The 27,565-nt window shown below is 38.5% G+C and overlaps 1 protein-coding gene and 1 long non-coding RNA gene across 51 annotated transcripts in view; both read right to left on the bottom strand.

Annotated features, from left to right (window-relative positions):
• The window catches only part of erfl3 (Ets2 repressor factor like 3), a 112,383-nt gene that overhangs the window by 9,492 nt on the left and 75,326 nt on the right, over window positions 1–27,565 (bottom strand). The gene's annotated exons all lie outside the window — the stretch shown is intronic.
• Window positions 11,306–19,637, bottom strand: LOC147833283 (uncharacterized). Its single transcript, XR_015511120.1, has 3 exons — window positions 18,215–19,637; window positions 17,171–17,867; window positions 11,306–16,258 (listed from the first exon to the last, which is right to left on the bottom strand). It is a non-coding gene; the product is annotated as an uncharacterized LOC147833283 (long non-coding RNA).

Raw genomic sequence — 27,565 nt, 5'->3', positions numbered from 1 at the left:
TGACGTCATCGCGCAGTTTGCGGATGTTCGCTTGGGGTGCGTGTGCCATGATTTCAGCTGGCAGTGCGTAGGGCATTTTTTGAAACTCGAGCGAACAGTGTGCGCGGCGCCACAACTGATTTAAGTTGATTATGAAACACTCTGAAGAGATTTTGTCTGAAACAGTGGGACTGGACACACATCTTTACGACCCGTGATCAGAGAGATTACCAGATGATCAATAATTCTTGTGTGGAAATTGCAACAGCTGTGAGAAAGGAGAACGTTTTTGTTAAACGGTTTGGGAAAAACCTGAAGGATAAGTTTATTAAAACCAAAAGAGGCCATAGGAAAAGTGGAGACCAGGTACACAATCACAGAATATGTTTTCGCACCAGTCATAGGTTTTACACTGATGTATTTTGTTTAATTTTGAATTTAAAACAATTTAATAGTTACAAAACTAAAATGAAGACACAGAATTATTTTTGATAACTGGAAAGGAATATTTAAACCCATCGGTTTACAATATACTGATGCCCGGTTTTTCTAGGCTTTATTGGTGAAATCACGTTGGATCATCATTGCCTTTTTAGCATAAGTAGAGGACAGAAACTGTATTTTTTCGTAAGTGTGCTTTTTTGCTTTTATTTTAGCAATAATAAAACATATATTTGTAGAGCAACACATGTTCTGTTGTCATTAATTACAAATTAAGAAAATGTTTTTCCACCAGTCATAGCTTTAACACTGATTTATATATTTGTGGAGCGGGCTAAATCTAAAAAAGAATCTTTTTCTAAATAAAACTTTTTTTTTTTTTTGCTTTCATTCTTGCCATAATAAAAATATATTTGTAGAGCAACTCATGTTCTCTTGTCAGTAATATTTTAATAAACTTTAAAAGGTAAAGCTGTCCGAGATATGAACAAAAGCAAGTGATGCACCAAAGTTTGATTTAAAAAAATCTTGAATGGTTAGAAAAATGCTTTTAATTGTTAAAATAATATATAAAAACTATATAAAATAATTAGTTAAAAAAAATTAACGATATTATGATATAAAGTAGTTCCAGAAACTTCCTAATTCTCTATTTATCCGTCTGATTTCACGATGGGTTTCTTTTGACCACCCTCTGTTGTTTTAAAGAATATCACAAGGGCGAACGCGGCAAGTATAAAAGCCTTGTCCGTTTTGCGAGGTGAGTGATACGCAACCAGGCGAAAGTATAATTCCAGCTTAATGCTACTACAAAAGCTGCTACTACTACTACCACCACCACAACTACTAATAATGCCACCTCAGCAACCACAACTTATTAAAACATTTAAAAGAAAATGTGATAATATAAAATTCAATTCTTTTAAATAATCTAGTGGTTTAAAGGATAGTGGCTGATAACATATCATTTTAAAATGGGCCTGCATTGTGGTCCTTAAATAGTTTTTTGATATCATAAAATGACGCCAGTCTTGACACTATATTTTGGTATATAAACATTAGGCACATTCAAACCAAGACTGAAAACACATCTGTTTAGCTGTGCCTTTACTGAATGAGCACTGTGCTGTGTCCGACAGATTGCACTATTATTTATATTTTTTCTAATTTTTATTATTTGATTTTATTTTTATTTTACTTGTTTCTTTTATTCTTGTTTATGTAAAGCACTTTAAATTGCCACTGTGTATGAAATGTGCTATATAAATAAACTTGCCTTGCCTTGCCTTAGAAAAACTATTGTAACACAAAATAATTATTTTTTAATAAATCTTAGATAAAATATAAGTGCCTTTTTTGGCTCAGAAAAAATAAAATGGGGAACCGTGTTTATGTATGTATGTATGTATGTATGTATGTATGTATGTATTTATATAAAACATGTTTATATAGAATAATCTTGAGTGCAGTATACATACGACATTCCAAATTAATCTGCTTAATCCCAGTTCATCAGGCAGAAAGGAAGGAAAGAAACATTGCGATGTGTGCTTATTTATAGAGCTTGTTTATCCTTATGCATACATTTGAGTGATGGGGGGTATTGTTAGGACAGCTCTGGTCACTCTAGTTCCAGTTTATGTAACACTATAACCCACTGATAAATTCTCCTTCCTTAATCCCATTATATAATCCCATTCTCTCTCTCTCTCTCTCTCCTCCTATCTATATATTAACCTTTGTCCTCCCCTAGCTCTTTACATAACATCTCTCCTTTCCTCACAACCCTCCATCCATTTATATAACTTCAATAACATCGCATCTTTCTTGCAGACCTGCACATGTATGTGTGTAAATCCCTGTGACAGCGATTCATCTTGAACCTAATAACCTTTGAGCCACAATCTGTGAACGGCATGTTTCAAGGAAGACGCTGACATTGAGCTTTTTGAATGCACAGAGGATATATTTACTTGCATTGTACTTGTCTGTGTTCAGGTAGTCTCGCCTATAGAGATTAAGCTGAGACAGACACAACTATGGTCAGATGAAGACATGTGAGGAGTGTTTCAATTATTTAATGTGTTTTTTTTTCCTCACTCAAGTTTAGACAAGCAGATTTTTATTGTCCCATCATCACCCAACCAAAAGTGTGTCCTCTTTTCATACGCTAAATTTTACAACTATAAGCAAAGACAGTAGGGCTACACAATATTGACTAAAATGGCATTTCAATATTTCATTTTTGGAAGTGGTGTTAAAGAGGCCAGCAGGGGACGCTCAACCTGTGGTCTGTGTAAGTCCTAATGCCCCAGTATAGTGAAGCGGACACTGTATACTTTCTGAGAGCCCCGTCTTTCGGATGAGATGACAAACTGAGGTCCTGACTCTCTGTGGTCATTAAAAATTACATGGCACTTCTCGTCAAAAAGTAGGGGTGTAACTCCGATGTCCTGGCCAAATTCCCTCCATTGGCCCTTACCCATCATGACCTCTCAATCATCCCCATCCACCGACTTGGCTCTATCACTGTCTTTTCTCTTCACCATTAGCTGGTGTGTGGTCCTGTGCCTGCAGTCACATTATCCAAGTGGATGCTGCAAACTGGTGAAGGTGTGGAGAGACCCCCTCCCCCCCTCATGATTGTAAAGTGCTTTGGGTGTCTGGTCATACACAATAAATGCCAATAGAAATACACATTACTTAGGGAGCTTTCACACTTGGTTCAATTGCCTGGCCCATACCCAAGTTCGATTGTTGCCCCTGGCCACCTTCTCGGCTGGTTTGTGTTCACACTGTCTTTTTTCCTTACTTGCGTCATCGAGCTGCTGTTGTCTGTACGGTTGTTGCTAGGTAACTCTTTCTGGCGGATTCAGGTACAGTTTGGGGTGCGCACCCGGGTTCAGAAGACACGTTCACACTAGCTGAACGTACCATACTTTGACGTCAAACGAACCCTTGTGCGGACCAAAAGTGCTAGTGTAAAAGCACCCTAACTTACTTTTTCAGCAATATACAGTTGAGGGCAAAAATATTAACCTTGTGGAATATATATTTTTTTCCCTATGAAGTCTCAAGTGATATTTAATAGATCAAGGACATTTTCACAATATTTCTGAACATATTTTGTCTTCTTTGTCTTATTTGTTTTATTTTGCCCAGAAAAAAATCTATTATTTATTTAAAAAAAACATTTAAGGTCAATATTGGCAAGGAATATAGTTTTTAATAGTCTACAGAACAAACCACAGTTATATAATGACTTGCCTAGTTACCCTAACCTGCCTAGTTAACCTAATAAAGCCTTAAAATTGCACTTTAAGCTAAATACTAGTATCCTGAAGACTATCTAGTTTAATAGTATGTACTGTCATCATGGCAAAGATCTTCTATTACTATTAAAATACTATTAAATTAGTAATTATCAATTAGTTAATAAAACTATTATGTTTTCAAATGTTGAAAACATTTTTCTCTCATTTAAACAGAATTTGGGGTAAAAAAAACAGAATTACAGTTTAACAGGAGGACTAATGCTTCAAATTTATATTAGGATAAGAAATGCATTTTACTAGATGGATTTAATCATTCTATTTGTGAAAAATTCCTTATTTCAGAACGGTTGGGGGGATTTTTATAGGGTTATGAATGTGCATAAATTATTATAGACATAAAAATTGTGCTTTATAATTTTTTTGGGAAGTCTAAATGGCAGTTGGTCATAAATATTGAAAAATCAAATGCAAAATGACACTTCGCAGTGTCCACTATGTAAATTAAATGTAATTAATCTTTGTGAAAGCTAAAAATGTTTCTTGATGCCTTAAGCTCACTTGAAATGTTCACAGTCACACACACACACACACACACACACACACACACACACACACACACACACACACACACACACACACACACACACACACACACACACACACACACACACACAAAAACAAACAAATGCAAATGATGAACTTTAATTCCACAAGGGTTCAACCTTGCACTAACAGTCCCTATAAACTGAAAGTTGCAACTGTTATTTTTTTACCGTTTAGTGACTCATTTCCTAGAGAAACAGAATAATAAATAACAAAACAGTGGGCGTGGCTTATTTTTCTACTGCAAGCTGATTGGATGTAGTAAGTTAGGCATTTCATTCAGAAAGATCAGGAAAAGGGTTTGGAGACATTTATTACAGCATAACAGACTCCTCCTCACCATTTCTGCTTGTTGTCAAAAATTAAAGTGAAGAGGCGTGGTTAAACATGTAAGCCATGTCCAACTCCTGAGATATACGTAATCTGACTATTTAACTTTTAAATAAAACAGGACGTGCATTTTCAGATTTTAATTTTAGATTAGAAGTGCAAACTATTTATTTTATTTTTTTTATGACATGCACAGATGAAATGTTCACCACAAAACTGGCAATGTGAGCTAACAAAATCATATGGTTAGTTTTGATTTCTCGGTGACTTTAATCTACAAATGACATGCGTTCCAAACTGGCTCCTGGTCAACTATTATATCATTATACTTGACATCGAAGATCCTGCGATGTGATTTTTGCAGATGCACACATTGCGATACCAATACCGAAACGATATATTGTGCAGCTCTAAATGACAGATATATAAGCAGGTGATTAGCGATCATGTGATTTCAACGCTAACACTAGGCGAGATATAAATATACTTGAGACAGCTGTGGATTAGCATGTCTAGCAAATACACCAGCAGCAGCAGCGTTTGCATGGATAGACATCCAGCTCACACAATCCACTTACTTCTGCACTGTTTGGCTGGAGGTGGTAACCTGAGTTTATATGACGGATGACGGATGAAGAGACCCTCTAACGATGACATCCTGAACTGTGCCGGCCCAATCAACAGGCCAAAAGTAACACTCATTTCAGGGGTTGTCAGAGATGACTGCTTCTTAGAAAAAGTCGCACGATCTCATCAATGCATACGCTTTCTATATAACACGAGGCTGGTTTTAAAGGCAGAGGTTGAACCTCCTTGAACCGCTGAACATTTTCTATGGTGAAAAGCTGTGTATAATTATATACTCTGTGTGACAGTATGTGGGTGGTTGTTGAATTGTCAATTTCTGCAATGATATTATGATTTATGACGCTTAAAGATGAAGAATGTATTTCCTTGAATTTATATACATTTTAAAAAAAGCATTGAAATTAAACTTGTATACACAATGTCAAATACAATGTTGGTTTTTAAAAACCTTGACCCCAACACCAGAGTAAAAACACAAATTAAAAGAAAAAAAAGTTTTGTAATGAATAATTTGGTCACTTTTAAGTAAAACTAGATAACCTAAGTATTATTAATACTTGACGTTAACCTGCAAATATCCTTAAAACATTATTATTATTATCATATATTTTCAATGTCAGTAACTTCAATACAAAATACCCTCTGAAAACATCCAAACTACTGCTACAATGACAGCAATATCTGAAAACATTTAAAGCAACATCTGAATGACATCCTTGCAAATGCCTGAAAACATGTCTAAAACTACACTTTCAGAGCCACGCGTTTCAAAAGCTGTACATTTCTACAAACTTGGTAACTTGGCAATTCGTAACGTTTTGATCTAGAAAGGATTCGTATGAATTTATACGATCTCATTCGTACAATATAGTAAGATTTGCACATCCTCCCAATGATGGTTGGGTTTAGGGGCGGGGTTTGGTGCCACGCAGTGCTTAATTTGTAACAGATCTGGCATGTTACCTGAAAATGAAGAGATGTCGTGCTCAAAAGTGGAGAGTGGGGGATTGGAGGTGGGTTGGGGTTTGGTACGGTGGCCGGGAAGTGCAAAACAACATTACAAAGTTTGAAACACTTTTACAAAGCTTGAGACAAATTTACATTTTGAAAAACATTTTTACCTATCATCAGACACAATTACATAGGAAAAACTATTTTACAAAGGACGAAACAAATTTACATTTTAGAAAACAAATTAACAAGACGCAAAACACTTACAAATCCCGATACAAATTTACAATGACAGATTCCCTACGGAAAGGGAATGTACCACACCCCGGAAGTGACGTAGAATGTACCACACACCGGTAGTAAACCGAAATGTAACACACACACTGGAAAATATCAATAATATCCAGCTCGTGTGTGACTTTGTAGACAGTTTTCCACATGTCTAAAGCTATAAAAATCATGGTTCGACAAACTGCGATAAAACATATAAGAGCTATTCTGAGAAAATATCAGCGTGAGAGTGCATAGAAACAATTGAAGCACGGCACATGTTGACTGATAAGATACCAAAACCGATCTCAACCCGTACACCGGAGTAGCTCAGTTGGATAAGTCGGTTGATACTCGTGAAGAACCTTTTGACTTGGGTTCGAATCCCGTTGATGACATGTCAATTATAATTATTTCTTTAGATTAATTTTGGTTTATGCTGTTCTGCCACACAAATATTAAATCAACAATGATACACTGACACCACGTAATAAGAATCTTTATTTGGTATGGGCATGTTACTGTGAAAAAGTGACGAATCTGCCAATCTGCAAACGTGAATAGTTTGCACATCTGAAAAGGGGCCTCAGTTAACACGGACACCAGTTAAACCATAACACAGGCTTCTTTCAGTTTACTGTGACTAGACATCATGTTCACGATTACAGCGTACAAGTGGATCTCGTAAAAATATTGAACACATTGATGCAGCATGTCTGGTGTTTCCGTCTGGTCCGCGTCCTTTATAAGCTTTAAACACTGACCACACGCAAAGCAAAACCGTATTAAGCTGCTCATGTGTTTGCCATAAAACGGGCAAAACAACCCTCGACCGCTGTCCATGTTCGGTCACCATAAACTTTGTTTACGCCATGTACTCCATAGCGCGATTTTACCTCGCTCACCAGCAACAACAACAACAACTTTCCCCGCGTCACTACCGGTGTGTGGTACATTCTACGTCACTTCCGGGGTGAGGTACATTCGCTTTCCGCAGGGAATCTGTAATTGTAAATTTGTTTCGTCCTTTGTAAAATAGTTTTTCCTATGTAATTGTGTCTGATGATATGTAAAAATATTTTTCAAAATGTAAATTTGTCTCGAGCTTTGTTAAAGAGTTTCAAACTTTGTAATGTTGTTTTGCACTTCCCGGCCACCGTAGTTTGGCGGTGTAAAGCAGAATAAAGAGCGGGGGTGGGGGGTTTGTCGAGGATGAAAGTGAAGAGGGTTGGGGAGTCGCGGAAGAAAGTGAAAGTGAACAGCGGACGGGGAAGGAGGTCGGTTGAGGAGGGGGATCAGTAAAATGAGATGACAGATCAGGTTTCAGAGGTTCTGGCATAAATTAAGCCCTGGTGCCATGCCTCCTTTTGGACAATTTCGTACGACTGAATTTGTACAAATTCATACAAACTAGCCATTAAACTGACAAAATGTAAAATAGTTACGTTTCCACGTGAGATCAAGTTGAACATCACAATCATTTATTTCCATTTTTAAAATAATAGACATTCTTACTTGACTCTTAAAGCCTCATTCACACTACGAGCGACTTGCAGCTAAGCAAAAAGTGGACTAAGCCAGACTCAAGATGGATTCAAAATATGGTAAAACTCAATTGTTTAAGGGTAAAACCTGATTCACACTACGAGCAACCGTTCATTTCAGTGGAGAATGAGTGACTATATATATAGACTTTTTCTGATTAAAAAAATAACCAAAAAACTAGCATTTCTCATCTCGCGCGCACGAACCTGCTTGTACAACACTGGAATACATACCATCCGTTCGGCCGGCCGCATACTGTCTAGTTGCAGGAGTTCAAATATTTCAACTGATCCGCAGCTCAATACAAATTTTCCGCATATGGAGATGAACAGAACTTCACGCAGCTACCGGACTACTCTACATTGGAAATGAATGTCTTCCGGTCTGTCACTTGTCATGTGCAGTGGAAAGGAGGCTTTAGCGACCAGGTGGGCGTGCCGAGTGAAGCGACAAAGTTGATTATCCTTCAACTTTATGCAAGTTAAGAGCAGCTTTACTTAACCTTTTTGTCTTTTTGACGCAACATAAACAATTTTATTGTTTAATTGTTAAATATAATTTTATTGATATATCTTAAAGTTATACTTTGAAACATAACTGTATTTAAAAGAAGTGCTGCCCACCACACACACACACACACACACACACACACACATACACACGTGCACCCACTCCCTCAAACACACTTTAAAGAGCATTTGAACTGACTTCAAAGCACAAGAAAGGATTCTTTGAGCGTCTGCATCTAGTGCCAGTGACCCTCCTTCTGACTGCCACATTCACTTACACACCTGCAAACACACACACACACACATATACATGCTGGCGGGAGCACAATGGACAGAGCCAAAATGAGCACATTTTAACAGAAGCAGGCAGGCAGGCACTAAATGACTTTAGGTGGTACAGTTGAGCAGGTTTCCAGGAAACAATCAGATTTCACTGGGTTAGGACTCGGATTAAACGGCAGATTATTAAAAGCTCTCAGAGTCAATATTCTGTGACTGACGGGAATATAGGAGCTAAACAAACACTGCGCCGATTCCTGGTATTCACAAATCAGGGTCTGAACAGCCAGCTTTAGAAAAGACGCGGAATGAAGAAAGAAGAGAGAGAGGAAGAGGATTATTAGACCGATGCTGAAGAGGTGCATTTTGCTGTTTTTCCCCCCTGTTGTATGTGTACTTGTTGCGCTGGATGTGTGAGGACCAAATGTTCCACGCAACTTAAAAAGAAACAATGAACAACAAAAATGTATGGGGGGACAATACATAACAATCCTAACAAGTTACTTACTTACTGTCTTGAATTATCCATTCATCACAAATATCTAAAAACAACCTTTAATATGCACATTTCTAATCAGCCAATCACACTTCAGCAACTCAATGCATTTCGGCATGTAGACATGGTCAAGAAAATCTGCTGCTGTTTATTTCTACTGCTGAGTATTTCAGAAACTGCTGATATGCTGGGATGTTCACGCACAACCATCTCTAGGGTTTACAGAGAATGGTCTGAAAATATTCACAGAGCAGCATTTCTGTGGGCACAAATGTCGTGTTAATGCCAGAGGTCAGAGGAGAAAGGCCAGACAGGTTCGAGCTGATAGAAAGGCAACAGTAACTCAAATAACCACTCGATACAAAAGAGGAATGCAGAAGAGCATCTCTGACCACACAACACGTCCAACCTTGAGGCAGATGGGCTGCAGCAGCAGAAGACCACACCGGGTGGCTCTCCTGTCAGCTAAGAACAGGAAACTGAGGCTACAATTGGACAATAGAAGATTGGAAAAACTTTGCCTGGTCTGATGAGTCTTGATTTCTGCTGCCACATTTAGCGTCAATAACATGAAAGCATGGATCCATCCTGCCCTGTATCAACGGTTCAGGCTGCTAGTGGTGGTGTAATGGTGTGGGGAAGATTTTCTTGACACACTTTGGTCCCATTAGTACCAACTGAGTATCATGTCAACACCACAGCCTACTTGAGTATTGTTGTTGACCATGTTCATTCCTTTATGACCACAGTGTACTCATCTTCTGATGGATACTTCCAGCAGGTAACACACCATGTCATAAAGCACAAATCATCTCAGACTGGTTTCTTGAACATGACAACAAGTTCACTGTAATCAAATGTCCTCCACAGTCACCAGATCTCAATACAATAGAGCACTTTTGAGATATGGTGGATTTGCATGATGAATGTGTAGCTGACAAATCTGTAGCAACTGTGTGATGCTATCACATCAATATAGACCAAAATCTCTAAGGAATATTTCCAGTACCTTATTGAATCTATGCCATGAAGGATTAAACCAGATGCGCCGCTACACGGCACGCACATGACAGTTGAAAGTATCGCACACCAGACGGGCACTTTCGCATACTATTTAAAATAAAACTAATCAGATAGCGCTCTGTGGCGCAGAAGAAATATGAACAGTGTCCTGAGTCGTGGCTGGGCGTCGTGGGTAGCCGCCGACTTGCGGTGCTGATGTGTGTAGCCTGATAGAAACCTATGTTTAGAATTCTGAAATGCATGGTGCTGCGCGTCGCCAAACGGCACTTCTGGTGTGTGACCCACTTAAGGCAGTTCTGAAGGCAAAAGTGTGTTCAACTCGGTACTAGTAAGGTGTACCTAATAAAGCGGGTGCTAAGTGTAAATATCAATGCAAGGTTTATGAAAATATACTGAATTATCCATCCATTCATTAATCAATTCATGTACATAAAAAGTTGAAAAAGTCTACAAACTTTTGAAAAACAATCATGAATCTTTACACATCCACAAGTATTACACAAATGTTCAATATCTTCTAAAATTATCCTTACAATTATTTTAAAAAATTGTCAAATACACGGAGCCTGCAATTTCTGCAATGACACTTGTGATTGCATTAAGAGCATCTGACATCAAAATATCATCAAAATCTCCAAAAAGTTTGAAGATTTGATACTGGTTTGGACCCAACTTTTATTAAACAAACAATTTAAAAACATTATTTAAGGTATCCTCTTTGGTACTACCCCCAAAAAAACATAAATATCCTGAATTATGTACATACTGGCATACATTTCTGACAACTTCTAAGATCCCCAACAATCTCCAACTCTTATCTTGTGAGAAATTTCTTTAAAAAAACACACACACTCACACACACATAAAAAAATCTTTGAAATCCTCCCAATCTTTTCTAAAAATCCTTTGAATTTTTTTGTTAAATAACCCTCAAAAACTACCTCCACACTTTAACAAAATACCCTAGAAGAACATTTCTAAGAACTCCACTTCAATCCCTAAACTAAATAAAGGAAGCCTAATGAAAACACATTTATCTATTACCTCCTCACACAGTAATAAATAAATCAACCCTCTCTATTAGCACATATGGATGAAATTTGGAAAACAGGTCATACATTGAACACTCTTTTTTCCAGATCTCAATAGTTTTATAATAAATGTAGACTCCTGTTGTGGTTTAGAGCTGGCTACTGTACGGCTCTTATAATTAGCTTGATATTAACAATGGCAGTTCTCATGTAGTATGTGTGTGCGTTTGAGGGGTGCTGTCGCGTCTAGAGTGGGCATGTGTGGCTCTAGGCGGATGGTCAACGGACAGTGGGATCCACTCCATCCATAAGCTCTATTGAGAAGCCAGAGATAAACATCATGTTTTGTATGCTGCGTGTGTTAGCGCGTGTCACTGTTGCACTAGTGTGTGTATGTGTGCATCTCCACCCACCGAGCTAATAAAGAGCTCATTCTGTCCCTGACAATAAGACCCAAAACTGCACTCAGAAACACACGCACACACACGCGCATGTCGTCAACCTCCTTTAAACAAAGAGAGCCGTTGTAGGACAGGGCCTCTGACCCACTCTTTCCACAAGCACACACACACATACATACACATACACACACAGTCAATCTTAATCAAATCTCCAAAGAGCGAAGCAGAAATCATGGCCGGCCACTTCAATCAACACCACTTCGGTTTTGACACTGGTGATTGCATTAAGAGCATCTGACATCGAAATATCATCTAAATATACAAAAAGTTTGAAGATTTGATACTGGTTTGGACCCAACTTTTATTACACAAACAATTCAAAAACATTATTTAAAGTATCCTCTTTGGAAATACCCAGAAAAACTAAGGTTGCTTTGGAATGGCATTAAGAAAATGTAGAATTAATAAGACGTACACTGCAAAAAATGCTTTTCTTGCTTAGATTTTTTGTCTTGTTTCTAGTCCAAATATCTGAAAATTCCTAAATCAAGAAGAATTTTCTAGACAAGAAAAACATATTTTCTTGTTTTGAGAAATAATATGCCAATAATAAGTGAGTTTTTCCTTAAAACAAGCAAAATAATCTGCCAATGGGGTAAGCAAAATAATCTTACGTCAAAAGAAAAAACAAGATTATTTTGCTTAGGGTAGGAGTAGGGGGGTTAACCTCGGCATCTTCATCTACATATCATAAATGGCTTCATCACTCTGTCTCCTCTCCACCAATCAGCTGGTGAGTGGTGTTCTGTTTGGCGCAGTTTGGCTGCCATTGTGTAATCCAGGTTGATGCTGCACACTGGTGATGAATAAGGAGATCCCCAAAAAAAGTTGTAAAGTGCTTCGAGTGTCCAGAAAAGCGTTATATAAATGTAAGGAATAATTTTTATGAATTATTAGTTTTCATTAATTATATACAGAAGTCGAGTTCAACAAGTGGATCGAAAGCTTTTAAAGGTTCACGAAACACCAAAACACATTTTTTGAGCTGTTGACAGTCGTATATGTGTCCCACACTGCTAAAAACACTATTAGGACACCTATATTTCACTAAAAAGTGTAAATAGGTTGTTTTTGCGTTATTTCAAGCAAATTCGTACTTCCGGTTTGAAACGAATTTTTGAAGCTGCGTCACGGTCATGACATAATAGCGTTGTATTCCAGTGTGCAGACTGGGCGTCTGTGCCAGAGTGTGTCTTATTACGTCTTACAGTGTGATACATTAATGCATGAGTAAGGCTTGGTTCAAACCAATCAGCGCGCTCTATTGTGCAACTTCATTAATATTCATTAGTGTCATAGTGTTTTCACGACAGAGACGCCACGTTGTGTTGGCAAAACAAGCGTGAAGTGTTGCTTTTATAGTTTGCTGCCGTTAAGTTTCGTTTTCATTTTCTCTCTGTGAGAGCTCAGCTGGAGTCACGTGTGGATTAACAGTGTACGCGACGCTCGACAACAATAACTTACGTGTCTATGGAGGATTATTGTTTACCTGAGAGCTGTTCTCATCTGCAAACGCTGAGATCTGGATTCACTTGTAGTCTCCTCTTAATAAAGACGCGGCTCTAGTTACTGGTGATTGTCCTGTCTCTACAGATTTGGTAAGTGAGCGACCAGTGCTCTTTGTTTATTCAGTTTGCTCGTATCGAACTAAGTTAACTATTGCACAGAGTCACCGAGTGTAAACACGTTAGCATCACAACCAAACTTTAACCTCGTGTAGGGTTTTTACCGCATTTAATGACCGGAATAACACACGCGGCTTTCTGACGCTACCTGCCGTGTGCATCTAAGTTTCCGGGAAATGCGGAGGGTTTTTTTCTCTCATTCGCCGTGCGGTATCAAACATTGCATGAAAAATACACGCTTAGAGCAGATCCTCGAAACAAATATCTTGTTTGTCGCGAGGGACATGAATGAATTCCCTGAATGAAAGAGCCAAACTGCAGTTAAAGTCCACCATTTAATAATTTGGCAAATAATTCGACTACAGATGTCCATGTAGGTTAAACACCATCACTTTCTCCTGTCTGTGTATTTTGACTCTGAAACTCGCGCGTGCCCAAATAGACACTCCCACACCCTCCCACTTTAGTTCCTCCGACACTCCCCCCTAAACAGAGCTGGACACGCCCACTTTTCTGACTTTTACCAAAGTAGAGGTGTGAAAACACCCTGCTGAAACGAGGGGGTTTCATGGCCCTTTAAAGTTGTCCTAAAACTATGAACAGCATCTATTCTTTTCACAGAACAATATTGATGAACTTTTTTGATCCACCAAATGTTGACTACTGTATGTTCTTCCGGTCCAGTCCATGAACACAAATGTCCTTCCATAATCTCCATTTTATGATACTTTTTAAATTGTGTACTCCATTGCCTATTTCCAGTAGCTGATCCTTTAACTCTCATCTTCTCCTGTATACATTTCTCCCATGATATAAAGATGTGTTAAATAGTTTCTTCTTTCTGGCATTCATCACATAATTATGTTTTAATGTCATCCCTTCCCTACAGGGATGTGTGTAAACATGGATCTGTTTGAAAGTGTTGTGTGGATAAAACTTATTCAAAAGCATTACTGGCAACATGATTGCCATGTAAATGTAGCCTTGGACTGTATCTATTGGGAGTTTACATAAAACCGATGTTAGGCTTTAAATGGGGCAATTTTGACAAAGGCAAAATGAAATCTAATAAGGAAAGAAAGGAGTAGTTGGGCGTCAATCTCCCTTGGAGCCAGACGGGAAATGTCCTGACGTTCAGTGGAACATCAACAGTGGGACAATAGTATTTTATTTTTGTGGAATTTCCACACGCGTGTGGCAGGAAGGTGATGAGTCGAGTCCCGGCGGGACGTCTGTAGGAGAACATCGCTGAAACAACAGCCCAACATCAAGTCAAATTCCAGTCAGGATTTAGAGCATTAGGCCAAACATTAATAGATGTGAAAGAGCAGCCAAGAAAAAGTCTGAAAAGAAGCATTTGTCCAAGAATAAAGGGATGTCACAAGCATACAGGGTTGAATGTGAAAGCCCTGTTGTGAGTTGAGAAGTGTCAGATTGAAGGTATGAATCAGATGGAGGAGTAGAGTGTGGGATTGTGGGGTTGGGAGGCGGTGTAAATGTGGAGGAATGGCAGTGAGTCATTGACATCATGACAGAAAAAAAAGAATGGAGGAAATACAACAGAGAAAAGAAAACAGGACAGAAACATGACCATGGATGTTCAAGGCAGTTTAAGCTAAATAAATAAAAATTACTTTAAAAAAATTTGTTTCTTTTATATAAATCGTCTGTTATTATTTTAGTTTCATACACACGCTTATACTGTATATTGTTTTCTCTACACTACCTGGCAAAAGTCTTGTCGTCTATCCAAGTTTTAGAAACAACAAATAATAGCTTGACTTTTTGTTGATATTTAGTATCAGAAGTGGCTAATATAAAAAAGCAAAGGCCTCTAGATAACGCTTATTTTACCTTATTTTTAACTCTTTAATTAGGACAGTAAGGTCTGACTTTGCTTAGATAAAAGTCTTGTCACCTGACAAAAAATAATGTACAGTATAGAATATAAAGTCATGATGCAGTGGAAAAAGAATTAATATTGTGTATGACTCCCATGAGCTTGGAGGACTGCATACATACATCTCTGCAATGACTCCAATAACTTATTAATAAAGTCATCTGGAATGGCAAAGAAAGCATTCTTGCAGGACTTCCAGAGTTCATCAAGATTCTTTGGATTCATATTCAATGCCTCCACCTTAATCTTACCCCAAGCATGCTCAATAATGTTCATATCTGGTGACTGGGCTGGCCAATCCTGGAGCACCTTGACCTTCTTTGCTTTCAGAAACTTTGATATAGACACTGAAGTATGAGAAGGAGCGCTATCCTGCTGCAGAATTTGCCCTCTCCTGTGGTTTGTAATGTAATGGGCAGCACAAATGTCCTAATACGTGCTGATGATGTTGCCATCCACTCTGCAGATCTCCCGCACACCCCCATACTGAATGTTACCTAAAACCATGATTTTTCCTCCACCAAACTTGACTGATTTCTGTGAGAATCTTGGGTCTATGCGGGTCCCAATAGGTCTTCTGTAGTATTGGTGATGATTGGGATGCAGCTCAACAGATGATTAATCTTAAAAATATACCTTCTGCCACTTTTCCAAATGATCAACTAGAAGTCAAGTTATTACTTGTTGCTTTTACAAGTGGGATCAAAGACAAGACTTTTGTCCGGTAGTGTATTGACATAATGTATTTTATACAGTAAAAAACGCCTTACCCCTCCACTAAACCTAACACTCACAGGAAGTGTGGCAAATCTGTAAGTCAAAAGAGCCCATTAACCAAGCATTTTGAGTTACTACACTTTCAGAAATAAAGGTACACGTGCTGTCACTTTTCAAACGGTACACATTTGTACTTGAAGGGTCCATATTGGTACCTCAAAAGTATATATCAGTACTAGGGATGTAACGGTATTGTAAATACTGTCATACCGCAATATTAATTTTTTTCGATATTACCAAAGTCGCATGACTCTGTAAAACTATAGGTCAAATTTGCTCAGGCGAATGAAGCGAATGGGAGGTAGCGAAAACTACAATTCCCATCAGCCCATGCTTGACCATCATCCCTTGCGGTCTGTTGTCGCTACAGATCCAGTAATGCGGAAATGGAGTGTGCTGCTAGAAGCGGGGATGAAAAAGAGCTGGAAAACTCTAAAGCGGGTGTTGTCGCGGCGCGCGTACTGAATAGCGGTGTTGTCGCACGAGTTCTTATCAGCTGTGTTGTCGCGCGCGTACTGAATAGCGGTGTTGTCAGCACACTGTTCAGATTGATGCAGACATGAGACCTCTATCTTACTCATGGTTTGTCCTCTCAAGTGGGGGAAAGACAATGCACAACGTTACCCACTGCTGTCAACCTGGGCCAAGTCATATCTCTCTTGTCCCAGAAACCTCAGTCCCAAATGAGAGGGTTTTTTTCTGTTGCAGGGGACATTGTAAATGCCCAGAGATACCAGCTTTTACCAGATTATATTTATATGATAATTTTCCTTTAAACCCATCTCTATCTAAGTGAGTGAGTGATTAAATGTTGAATGTGATGGGTTTTTAACAATACTAAATTGAAACTTTATTTTTTTTACATGGTTTAATATTTTTTAGTGTTATTAAAATTGAAGTTCCTGTTTCAAAGCTTACAGATAGATGACTAATTTGTATGTCATGGACACTTTTGGCACTTTTTTGGAGTATTTTCATAAGTTTTGTTTTTTCCTGTAAATGATTTAATAAATACCGTACCGTGACATTCATACCGAGGTATTACCGTACCGTGAAATTCTGATACCGTTACATCCCTAATCAGTACCTAAAATTTTTAAGAGGAACACTTTTGTACTTTTTAGGTACTAATATGTACCCTTGAAGGATTAATATGGAGCAAATGTCCATATATGGTATACCAAATGAACCCTTTAGGTACAAATTTGTTCCTTTTGAAAAGGTACCACCCCAGTGACAACTCACGTACCTTTATTTTTGAGAGTGCATGTCCTCAGAAACCAGCTTAATAGAGTAAATTTAGGTCATACCCATGTGAATATACAATTTACGAAAACAATTACCAAAGTTTTAGGTTACAGCCAAGTATGTGAATAAAGATGAGTAAAAGATCATTAAATTTAGCATATTTTATGAATGACATATAATATAAAGCTGAGATATTTCAAAAGAACACTGATAAAATTAAGTGTTTTGTTTCAATGTGGCATCTAGTGGAACATTTCTTAAAATTTCTGACCAACTCTACTCAACTAAGAGCCTAACTTTCCAGTTTTCTGGAATTGTGAGCCGCTCTAAAATGACTGAAACACTCCATGTCCAGAGGAAGGCAAAGACAGACCCTTTCAGCCATAGCAAGAGAAGTTGGTCATCCAAATCTGTCTTCTAGTTCAAATACTGGAAGTGGTGTTAAAGAGGCCAGCAGGGGGCGCTCAACCTATGGTCTGTGTGAGTCCTAATGCCCCAGTAAAGCTGCGGTCACACTGGACTTTTCCTCCTATAGACTTCCATTCATACGCACGTGAATCCGTCAGACTGGAAATGCAAGGTCATGCGTCACAATTCGCAGGTTGCTGCGTAGCAAAGTAGAGGTCTGCATTCCTGTGGCTGTCCCGTGGGAGCCGCGGGACCCGAATAGATTTCTGTGGTGCGGGAATAAATTTCTGAATAAAGCGCGCGAACGGTCGGTAACAGGTTTTATTTGGGACGGGAGCGGGCCGTCTAGTAATATCGCTCCTGAGCTCCGAGCGAGCACGCGTATATATGTGTGTGAATGAAAAAGCGTGATGCTGTGTTTAGCTTGTTTTTTGGTGTGTGTTTATACAGACAGCTTGTTCGAGGCTGTCTGGACTCTGTATAGCTGGGTGGTTTTCGGTTTTGTTCTCCCCCCTGCTCTTTAGTGGGATTCAAAATTTAGTCCAGCGCAGATCTCTATTGCAAAGTTCAAACTTGGTGAACTCTGACCTGCGAAATCGCACTACTTGACTGCGTAAGACCAATCGAGAATCAAAACATAACATCTCGGGACAGAATTTAAAACATGGGGCAATCGCTCGCTTTTTTAAATGTCTAATAAGCTTGTTTAATCCCGCCCCTTTTCGCAGCGCCGCACAACAGAATATCGAATGCTCAAGCTCTAATGGGACCGCAGCTATAAATTGACGGGTTCACTACACTGTAAGAGAGCGCCGTCTCTCAGATGAGATGATAAACCAAAGTCCTGACTCTGTGGTCATGAAAAATCTAATGGCACTTCTCGTAAATAATAGGGGTGTAACCCCCGGTGTCCTGGCCAAAGTCCTTCAATCAGCCCATGGCCTCCCAATCATCCCCATCCACTGATTTGGCTCTCTCACCGTCTCTTTACTCCACCAATAGCTGGTGTGTGGTGAGCTTACTGGCGTCGTTGTCCTGTGGCTGCCGTCACATCATCCAAGTGGAAGCTACACACTGGTGGTGGTGTGGAGAGACCCCCCCCCCCATGATTGTGAAGCGCTTTGGGTGTATGACCATACACACTACTTACTGCATATTTATAACCTAACCAACTCTTTCAAGTCTCCAAGAAAACCATCCACAATGTGTTCAACACCAAAGCTGAAACTGCGCTTCAGGATACTTCAGGATAAGAATACAAGGTAACTCTATAGCTTGAATAGCATTTATTTTGTACCAAAAGATTAATGCACGCACTTCAACACAAATACAACCTACACATTTCTGCTTGCAGTGCTCTGCCCTGTAGACTTCAACTGTAAAGTCTGTATTAAACACTGTCTTACAGTAATGTGCTGTTTACTTTCGATATGGTCTACAGAGAACAGAGGGCTGAGATGAGAAGTTATGTGCTGCTGCTTGACCTTCTGACGATGAGGGCGATGCAAATATCTCCAGCCCAGAACAGAGAAGAATTCATGCTGAGAATGATCAAAGGACAAGGTCTCTATCTGACAGCAAATGACAGTCCACCCCAGTGCAACAATTACCAGGTTCACATTTCAGTAGTCGCATTCTGCCACTCGAAGTGCCAGAGCTTGACAGATTTCTGTGGCAAATGTGCTTTGTGGTGTTGACTATCACTCTTTAAAAAAAAAAGGTTATTTAAAGTTATCAACAGAACCTGAAAATTTTGATCCTTTATAAGGTTCTTTAGATTATTAAAATGTTCTTTACACTTTTGGGAAATGTTTTTTTGAAGAACTTTTTATTAGGAGGTACATTAAGGAACAAGAAATCTATTTGCTATGTCATCACCATGAAATTTCTTTGAAGACAAATATTAAAAAATAAATAAAAATAAAAACTTCTGCAACATCATTTTGATGTTTTCTTATGGATGAGAAACTTCATTCATTTCAACTTCATTTCTTAATCCCTTTATTAATCCGGGGTCGCCACAGCAGAATGAACCGCCAACTTATCCAGCACGTTTTTACGCAGCGGATGCCCTTCCAGCCGCAACCCATGTCTGGGAAAGGATGAGAAACTTTTAGAAAGTAATTTGAAATGCTCATGTAGATAGAGAGTTTAGAGAGTTCATCCAGATTATTGATCTCAAGGCCTCATTATTATTATTTTTTAACCAAATTAGGGCTTAAGTTTGTTTTTATGTTTTGTTTTGTTTTTTAGAAAAAGTCCTACCGTTAAACAACTTTAACCTCCCATTGGTCTGTTTTGACTAGGTAATAAGTGGGTGTGACTCTTGAGTCTCAGAAACATTTGAAGATTTTCTGTTCAGTTGGCTGAGAAAAAAAAGCAATCACTAAAGAGGCTATTCATAGGATGAATTATTTTAATTAAAAGCACTGACACACTCTTTTCATGCTTAATATTAAAAAATTTATTTATTAAAGTCAGAAAATGTAAGTCAAGATGGTTTTTGTTCTTCTTTAATGATAAAATTGAAAGTAAAAAATGTACGCTGTAAAAATGTTTAGTAAATTTTCCATATTTGGTGATTGTTTTTTTTATTTGCACTTATTCTTTTGAATTGCATAACAGGATCTAGATCTTTCCTACAAAAGTTTTTATTGTTGAAAAGTTTGAAATTTGACATTTTTAATAGTTTAAAGTAATATATCGCCTGTGTTTGTGTTGCACATGCTGTACAAAAACCTGGTAAAAAACTGCCAGTATTTTTCTCTTTATTATTTCTTAAGCAATATCTCATCTCTCACTACTATAATGCCAAGAAAAGTCACTTTGTTAACTGATAGTGTTAAAATCAAAAGTTGACCGAGCAGAGGTCAAGATCCCCATAATTCATAATTCACAACTATAAACAAAGAGAAAACGCCATGTGAACCACAAAATACGAAGCCTGTTAATTAACGGATATTTTTCCCAGTGTAGGCCAGTGCATGATTTTGCCCTTTGGGAACTGATTGGATCGTTGGACAAAATGGAGAAAGATTTAAAGGGTCACGAAACACCAAAACACATTTTTTGAGCTGTTGACAGTCGTATATGTGTCCCACACTGCTAAAAACACTATTAAGACACCTATATTTCACTAAAAAGTGTAAATAGGTTGTTTTTGCGTTATTTCAAGCAAATTCATACTTCCGGTTTGAAACGAATTTTTGAAGCTGCGTCACGGTCATGACATAATAGCGTTGTATTCCAGCGTGCAGACTGGGCGTCTGTGCCAGAGTGTGTCTTATTACGTCTTACAGTGTGTTGCATTAATGCATGAGTAAAGCTTGGTTTAAACCAATCAGCGCGCTCTATTGTGCAACTTCATTAATATTCATTACTTACTTAGACGGCAAAGACGCCACGTTGTGTTGGCAAAACAAGCGTGAAGTGTTGCTTTTATAGTTTGCTGCCGTTAAGTTTCGTTTTCATTTTCTCTCTGTGAGAGCGCAGCTGGAGTCACGTGTGGATTAACAGTGTACGCGACACGAGACAACAATAACATACGTGTCTAAGGAGGATTATTGTTTACCTGAGAGCTGTTCTCATCTGCAAACGCTGACATCCGGATTCGCTTGAAGTCTCCTCTAAATAAAGACGCGGCTCTAGTTGCTGTGGATTGTCCTGTCTTTACAGATTTGGTAAGTGAGCGACCAGTGCTCTTTGTTTATTCAGTTAGTATTTTATTCGTATCAAACAAACTATTGCACCGAGCGTAAACAAGTTAGCACTACAACCAAAATATAACCTCGTGTTGGATTTTGTGACCGGAATAACACACGCGGCTTTCTGACACTACCTGCCGTGTGCATCTAAGTTTCTGGGAAATGCTGAGTTTTATTTTTCTCTCATTCGCCGTGCGGTATCAAACATTGCATGAAAAATATGCGCTTAGAGCAGCTCCTCGAATCAAATATCACGTTTGTCACGAGGGACATGAATGAATACCTGAATGAAAGAGCCAAACTGCAGTTAAAGTCCAACATTTAATAATTTGGCAAATAATTCGACTACAGATGTCCATGTAAACAGTCACATTGTCCGCTGTGGTTGTGTGTTTTGACTCTGAAATTCAGCACGCCCAAATAGACACTCCCACACCAAGCCTCTTTTCTTCCTCCGACACTCCCCCCTAAACAGAGCTGGACACGCCCACTTTTCTGACTTTTCTGAAGTAGAGGTGTGAAAACACCCTGCTGAAACGAGGGGGTTTCATGGCCCTTTAAATGCCAGTTTGTCCCCAGTTGTAGAAGAATACTGTCCACTGAAATCACAGTTCAAATAGTTGTGATCATAATTGACTTAATTTCGTGCTGAACCACAGAGCTTGAGCAAAGATCTACAACAGTTGATTTCTTAACTGCTGTTTTCTAACAGCTGTAATTTGACTTGCATGTTTATTTTAGCACATGCATATTCATCTAAACACTGCTCTTGGCAGAACTAGTGGCTTCAGGTTGTTTGATAACAGTCATTACTGCTCAGGTATGTTTTCACACCGAAATGAAGAACGAAAAAGAACATTGCTATTGGATTAGAGTCCATTAGATCCAGAGATCCTGGAAACTTCTGGAAAGTGAGATTCTGGAAACTTGAAATATGATTACAGGATTTAGTAGTTGTGGCACTCAGATCTCTTATTCCTCTAAACTTAATGCTTAAGTGAAAAGAGCATTTTCATATGACACTACTTAAATTCCAATCCTAAGGATTACAGATCCTCTCTAGATGAGCACACAGGCTTACACAGAACCAACGGCCATCAGTTGAGTTCACAGTCTCTTGAAAGCCTTCAATTTACAAAACAAAACTCAATCTCCAAACTGAAAGTATGTAGTTGAATTAATACTCAAACATATCCATTTGTTTTAATGCACATTTAGTATCAAGTATCATGAGAATCGAGTGATGGAAATGACAAATTTTAAATAAAAACCTCTTAATTTGAAAACGTTTGAATGCTCGTTTGAGGTGGCTTTGAACTTTATAATCTATATTATAATATACTATACTATACACACACACACACACATATATATATATATATATATATTAAAGGTGTCACAATCCTCCAAATCCTCGATTCGATTACATTTTCGATTCTAAATTCACGATTCGATTTTCGATTATGAATAATTAATTAATTAATTAATTAATAACTAATTAATTATTTGTAGCCTACCGTTTAAACTACCTGACTTGCATGGTCTTTGTTTTACCCATAAACAAATCATACAGTAAATTAATAAAGGCAAGTAACACACATAATTACCACCTGTCAATCACTTTTTTCTGCGGGACTCGTAAATAGGCAGTGATCTGTGTCGTTATAATGGCGTCGGTAAAAAAGGTGCACAACCAACTGGAACCAGCCAACAGTATCTGAGGTGTTCGCTAAGATGACTAAGTACAAGTGTAAAAGTAAAGATTGAAGCAGTCTACTGATCCGCTGACTGCCTGGACCCTCTGTCTGTGTGTGCGTCTGTGTCTGTGTGAATGAGTGTGTGTGGTCACGTGATGTGCGCTTTCAGCAGTAGTGAGGAAGGAGGGCTGCTCATAAATGCTATACGCCAGTGTGGATGTGGATTGTTGTCGTTCTAAAATGCCATTTAAAAACAAAGACATATTAGTGTAAACAGGGCCTGAGTGTGTATTTTTCGCGAGCGGATGTGCAACGGGTGCGGGGAGGAGGATCGCGATGCGACCATCGTCTATCAACCCAACCGTAATACGTACATAGCAAAGCTTGCAAACTGTGTTTTTTTTTGTCGACAACACGAACGTTGTCAACATAACTCACTGGGAATCCAAAATACTTCCACACCGGCGACTTCATTAAAAGAGGAGAGGGTTTAAGTTCTGTCGACGGGTCTCCTGCGTCTGCAGTTTAACAAGCACTTCAACAAGCCTGTTTTTTCCCCCTTGGCAAGCCAAGCTGACGTGACATGGGGGAGTGGCAGCATCGACGATTCATTTTTTATATCGATAATCGAAGTTGAGCATAAATTTCGATCAATTTCGATTAAAAATCGAAATCGTGACACCCTTATATATATATATATATATATATATATATATATATATATATATATATATATATATATATATATATATATATATATATATGTATATGTGTGTGTGTGTGTATGTGTGTGTTAAAATACAATTTACACATAGGCTAATCAGTTAACTAACCAGCATTGTGCCAAAGACTTGATTGTGTTAGATTGTGCTCCAATTACATTTTGAATGACAACAATCTGCCAACTGTATTAGTGTCAGCGTGCGTTTGTCTATGTGAGACGGAGACAGTCTGAGAGAAATCACTTAAAATTACAGCAACAAGTAGATTGGCTGCATAGTTAAACATTCTTGCAAACACAGCAGGCAAAACACACGTTTGTGTGAACAGAGCACACATTCACATTTGTAATAACAGACTGAAGAGGAAGGGTGACATCATAGTTTAGAACAGCCGTCTGCCTGTAAACAGTTTACTCTTCACTCTCATTATACTTTCTGTCTTGTAAGGGAATATATTTAATCTCAAAATCTGATCTAAAACAAACAAAGAGAAATAGAGTATGACTTGGATTATCCAGCTTAAGTGGTAGATATTTTTTTTTAAAGACACAAAACACACACACAAACAAACACTGCTAATCCCTCACTGCGCTGTTAACATAGAATCTTGTCAGTATTTGCAATCATGCAAAATCTTCCCTTCAAACTGCCCTGGATTACATGATGTGATTTATTTAATCCAATCCCTTAACACATCACACACTATTGCTCCATAGTCTGGCTTTACTGTAATCAGCAGTAAATGCACTGATACTAATAATAAATACAGAGCAACACAATTCACTGCGTTTACATTCATTAATTTTGCAGATGCTTGAATCAAAAGTGACAAAAATTAAGAATAAAAGTGATAATGAGGCACACTATTACAACTTTTAGGAAGTAAAAGCTAATGCAGGGAAGAATTAAAGTGATAGTTCACCAAAAAATTAACGTTACCTCAAGCTTTTTGAGTTTCTTTCTACTGTTGAACGCAAAAGGATACCGACAGTGGTGTGAAGTTACAAATGACAAATACACAAATGACTGTAATTGAGTAGTTTGTTTCTCAGGAACTGTACTTTGCTAAGTAGTTTTTAAAATGTGTACTTTTACTTCCCCTTGAGTACATTTTTAGTGCTGTATCGGTACTTTTACTCCACTACTTTCCTTCAACCTGCAGTCACTACTTTATATGTTCTTGTCTGTGGGGTTGGGCTAAAGTAGAACAATCAGTCCTGGGATTCTTGACCAATCAAATCACACATAAAAAGTAAATCGCATCATACTGAACAATCTCAAGGCATGAGTGGTTTAAAAATGCAGAGAACCATTAGGAAGCATTAAAAGTGTCCAAGAAGAGATCCAAATTCATCCCACGCAATGACTTAGAGACTGTTTAGACTGGATGACGAATGTATGATGTCTAAGGCCCCATTTACACTAGTGCGTTTTAGTTTTAAAACGGCGTTTTAGAATGAAAACGATCCGCGTCCACACTCGCGTTTTACCCAGCGTTTCTGAACTGCTCTCCGTCCACATCAAAACACTGAAAACCCACATCACGTGACCACACACACGCTCTCGGCAAGCGCTGCAGCCTATCTACCCAGATGAGAGCTCTGCTAGTCGGACTTCTCATCAAGCATCTCCCGCTGTATCTTATCTCGCTATATTTATTAAACGTGATATTTCATTCATCTTGTTGTCTCAATCTAACGACATATTCCCTGACTTTGGTCATTGGAATCTATTACTTGTTCTCAGGTAACGTGTTTTGGCTGAGCGCAAAGATAAGTTAATGATTAATGTTACCACGTAGCCTATTCTGTATGTTGACTGATCGCTTGCCTTTAATTCCTATAAGGTATAAACTTGTTGTATGTTATACTTTTATAATGGCCACTATTGATTATTAAAACTGATATTCAGCAAAAGAGAGGGTATGTTTCGTATTTTCACTGAAATTGAAAGAAGACAGTTGTTATCGGCTCCGTTTTGTTATAAATATCCACACAGTGAAGATGACGCTCATAAATGCAGCACGACGCCTCAACATTTCTGCTGTCTGTTAAGTTGCTAATATTAAAATGAAAATAGGCAGTTCCTTAAATCATGTTTACATTTTATTGTTGAGAAAGTGAAACAACGTAGCCAGGGTGATGTGAATGAAGTTATAATGTACACTGTTCCCTTTGAAGATTTACCCATGTCCTCGGTATAGTCTGTTTTTCATATCAAACTGAGAAGAAGAGACTGCAGCCTTGATCAAACTTGCGAAGTCTGAACTTACAAGGAGAGGATGCAGGACTGAACTGTGTGTGTTAGGCTACTTAATATTGAGGAAAAGCCCCAATCAGAGAGGCGAATTTCTGCAGCCCCGCCTCCGTTTTCAGATGTCTCCGTTTTCCATCATCCACACTGAGACGGAGCAGCAGCGTTTCAGAATGAAAATGGCCTCTCCAGCGTTTTCGAAACACTCCGTTTTCGGCGCTCGAGAACTCTGGCGTAGTGTGGACGGTTGGCGTGACCGTAGCAAAACGTATGCGTTTTAAAACGAAAACTCATTAGTGTAAATGGGGCCTAAAATAGCCTTAAACAATGACTAAATGCACTACAGCAGCGGTTCCCAACAGGGGGGGTCCCGGGCCACAAGGGGGCCTCATCGAGCTCTGTAGGGGGTCGCGTCATATTTAAAAAATATATATTTAGCATTGGACAATTAGAAGAATGATCATGTTGCCTTAGTTCATTTCCGTGGATCAATTGGTAACGGGCTGCACAAGAAGTCATTAATTATTTCCGCTTTATTTATTGTCTGAGTCTAAACGATCTTTTATTTTGAAAAGTCTTTTATTTTGAAAAAATGACCGTATATCTCTCGCTTACACCTTGGCCATTTAAGCGGCCAAATTTAACCCACAATCTAGCAAAATTAGTAAGAAACAGATAAAATAGGAAACGAGAAACTTTTGAAAATTTCTTTGCTGAGGTGAAAGGCCCAGTGAACGACCCAAGAAATGCCAAGGTATGGATTCGCAACCCATTTGTCAACATATCAGGTGAATCCACCATGGCTCTGCAAGAAGATCCCAAATGACGGCAGCCTTTTAGGGGCCGTTTGTATATCGCGCATTTCTAGACGCACAAGTGGCCATGTGACAAGAATTGACCCATCGACTTCAGCATGTAGGGAATATTAACATTTCGGTAAGACTCAGAGCAGCTTGTCATCCTCTGAGAAAACGGTTGATGGTCGTCTAGCAACCTACGAAACACCGAAAAACTAATTTATTTGTCATCATTACTGCAAACTTATATGAGCGATAAATAATATCAATAAATGTGGAGGGGGCCTTACAATATTTTCAGGAGAAAAGGGGGTCTCGGGCAAAAAAAGGTTGGGAACCCATGCTCTACAAAGTGTTACGCTTTCACACACGTGCAAAAATTGCATGTAAACGCATCAGACTTTCACAGTGTAATACTAACTACTCTTTTACAAGGGCTAATTTTTACTCATACTTTCAGTAATATTTACAAGGTACTGTTACTCTACTTGCACTACATTTTTGGGCAAGTACTGGTACTTTTATTGAGTAAGATTTTTCAGTACTCTTTCCACCCCTGGATACCTATTAAAGTGGCCTAATAAACATCAGTCGGGTTCCGTGTTGTTTTCTACTCCAGCTTTCCTTAAAATATCAATTATTTTCCAAAAGAA

Source organism: Danio rerio, chromosome 16, assembly GCF_052040795.2.
Source record: "Danio rerio strain M-AB ecotype USA chromosome 16, GRCz13ab, whole genome shotgun sequence".
NCBI lineage: Eukaryota > Metazoa > Chordata > Actinopteri > Cypriniformes > Danionidae > Danio > Danio rerio.
This window is presented reverse-complemented; position numbering and strand designations above follow the sequence as displayed.